This window comes from Odocoileus virginianus, unplaced genomic scaffold (assembly GCF_023699985.2).
Source record: "Odocoileus virginianus isolate 20LAN1187 ecotype Illinois unplaced genomic scaffold, Ovbor_1.2 Unplaced_Contig_43, whole genome shotgun sequence".
NCBI classification, from domain to species: Eukaryota; Metazoa; Chordata; class Mammalia; order Artiodactyla; family Cervidae; genus Odocoileus; species Odocoileus virginianus.
In genome coordinates, this window is record NW_027224360.1 from 149,787 (window position 1) to 153,006 (window position 3,220).

The 3,220-nt window shown below is 36.4% G+C and overlaps 1 non-coding gene across 1 annotated transcript; it reads left to right on the forward strand.

Moving 5' to 3' along the window:
- Window positions 1–2,442: 2,442 nt before the first annotated feature.
- TRNAC-ACA (transfer RNA cysteine (anticodon ACA)) lies at window positions 2,443–2,514 on the forward strand. The gene has a single exon. It is a non-coding gene; the product is annotated as a tRNA-Cys (tRNA).
- Window positions 2,515–3,220: the final 706 nt, after the last annotated feature.

Sequence of the window (3,220 nt, forward strand, 5' to 3'; positions counted from 1 at the left end):
AGATTTTTTTTCAATTTCCCTAAAATGTCATTGGAATTTCTATAGGTATTAGATTGAACCAGTAGATTGTTTTAGGCAATACAGATATTTTAGCAAAATTAAATCTTTCAATACATGAACATGTGCTTCTATTAAAAAAATAATTTATTTATTTTAATTGAAGGCTAATTACTTTACAATATTGTAGTGGTTTTTGCCATACACTGACATGAATCAGCCATGGGTGTACATGTGTTCCCCATCCTGAACCCCCCTCCCACCTCCCTCCCCATCCCATCCCTCAGGGTCATCCCAGTGCACCAGCCCTGAGCACCCAGTCTCATGCATCAAACCTGGACTGGCGATCTATTTCACATATGATAATTTACATGTTTCAATACTATTCTCTCAAATCATTGCCCCCTCGCCTTCTCCCATAGAGTCTAAAAGTCTGTTCTTTATATATGTGTCTCCCTTGCTGTCTTGCATATAAGGTCATCATTACCATCTTTCTAAACTCCAGATATATGCATTAATATACTGTATTGGTGTTTTTCTTTCTGACTTACTTCCCTCTGTATAATAGGCTCCAGTTTCATCCACTTCATTAGAACTAATTCAAAGGCATTCTTTTTAATATCCTAATAATATTCCATTGTGTATCTATACCACCGATTTCTTATCCATTCCTGTGTTGCTGGACATCTAGGTTGCTTCTATGTCCTGGCTATTGTAAACAGTGCTGTGATGAACATTGGAGTACACGTGTCTCTTTCAATTCTGCTTTCCTCAGTGTGTATGCCCAGCAGTGGGATTGCTGGGTCGTATGGCAGTTCTATTTCCAGTTTTTTTAAGGAATCTCCACACTGTTCTCCATAGTGGCTGTACTAGCTTGCATTCCCACCAACAGTGTAAGAGGGTTCCCTTTTCTCCACACCCTCTCGAGCATTTATTGCTAATAGACCTTTGGATGGCAACCATTCTGACCGTGTGCGATGGTACCATACTGTGGTTTTCATTTGCATTTATCTAATAATGAGTGATGTTGAGCATCATTTCTTGTGTTTGTTACCCATCTGTATGTCTTCTTCGGAGAAATATCTGTTTAGTTCTTTGTCCCATTTTTTGAACGGGTCATGTATTTTTCTGGAATTGAGCTGTAGGTGTTGCAGGTATATTTTTTTAGATTAATTCTTTGTTAATTGCTTTGTTTGCTATTCCTTTCTCCCATTCTGAAGGCTGTCTTTTCACCTTGCTGATAGTTGCCTTAGTTGTGCAAAAGCTTTTAAGTTTAATTAGGTCTCAGTTGTTTATTTCCATTACTCTGGGAGATGATTCATAGAGGATCCTGCTGTGATTTATGTCAGAAAATGTTTTGCCTGTTTTCCTCTAGGAATTTTATAGTTTCTGGCCTTACATTTAGATCTTTAATCCATTTTGAGTTTATTTTTGTGTATGGTGTTAGAAAGTGTTTTAGTTTCATTCTTTTGCAAGTGGTTGACCAGTCTTCCCAGCACCACTTGTTAAAGAGATCATCTTTTCTCCACTGTATATTCTTGCCTCTGTTGTCAAAGATAAGGTGTCCATTACTGTGTTGATTTATCTCTGGGCTTTCTGTTTTATTCCATTGATCTATATTTCTGTCTTTGTGCCAGTATGATATTTGCTTGATCACTGTTGCTTTGTAGGATAGTCTGAAGTCAGGCAAGTGGATTCCTCCAGTTCCATTCTTCTTTCTCAAGATTGTTTTGGCTATTTGAGGTTTTTTTATATTTCCATACAAATTGTCAAATCATATGCTCTAGTTATCTGAAAAATACCGCTGGTAGCTTGATAAGGATTGCATTGAATCTATAGAATCCTTTGGGTAGTATACTCATTTTCATTATATTGATTCTTCTGATCCATGAACATGTTATATTTCTCCATCTATTTGTGTCCTCTTTGATTTCTTTCATCAGTGTTTTATATTATATATATATATATATATATATATATATATATATATATATATATATGTCTTTTGTTTCTTTAGGTAGATTTATTCCTAAGTATTTTATTCTTTTTGTTGCAATGGTGAAAGGAATTGTTTCCTTAATTTCTCTTTCCAGTTTCTCATTGTTAGCGTACAGGAATGAAAGGGATTTCTGTGTATTAATTTTATACCTTGAAGCTTTACTGTATTCATTGATTAGCTCTAGTAATTTTCTGGTAGTGTCTTTAGGGTTTTCTATGTAGAGGATCATGTCATCTGCAAACAGTGAGAGTTTTACTTCTTCTTTTTCAATCTGGATTCTTTTATTTCTTTTTCTTCTCTGATTGCTGTGGCTAAAACTTCCAAAACTATTTTGAACAGCAGTGGTGAAAGTGGGCACCCTTGTCTTGTTCCTGACTTTAGGGAAAATTCTTTCAATGTTTCACCATTGAGGATAATGTTTGCTGTGGGTTTGTCATATATGAACTTCCCTGGTGGCTTAGATGGTAAAGCGTCTGCCTACAATGCAGGAGACCTGGGTTCAATCCCTGGGTTGGGAAGATCTCCTGGAGAAGGAAATGGCAACCCACTCTAGTATTCTGCCTGGAAAATCCCATAAATGGAGGAGCGTGATAGGCTACAGTCCACAGGGTTGCAAAGAGTCAGACACGACTGAGCAGCTTCGCTTTCTTTCTTTCTTTGTCTTATATAGCTTTTACTATGTTGAGGCATGTTCCTTCTATTCCTGTTTTCTGGAGGTTTTTTTTTTTTTTTTCTCATAAATGGATGTTGAATTTTTTCAAGGGTTTTCTCTTCATCTATTGAGATACTCATATATTGTTTTTGTTGTTGTTTTCTAATTTGTTAATGTGGTGTATTACATTGATTGATTTGCGGATTTTGAAGTTTCCTTGCATCCCTGGGACAAAGCCCACTTTGTCATGATGTATGACTTTTTAAATATGTTATTGGATTCTGTTTGCTAGAATTTTGTTAAGGATATTTCCATCTATGTTAATCTGTGATATTGGCCTGTAGTTTTCTTTTTTTGTAGCATCTTTGCCAGGTTTTGGTATTAGGGTGATGGTGGCCTCATAGAACGAGTTTGGAAGTTTACCTTCCTCTGCAATTTTCTGGAAGAGTTTGAGTAGGATAGGTGTTAGATCTTCTCTAAGTTTCTGGTAGAATTCAGCTGTGAAGCCGTCTGGTCCTAGGCTTTTGTTTGCTGGAAGATTCGTGATTACAGTTTCAATGTCCATGCTTGTG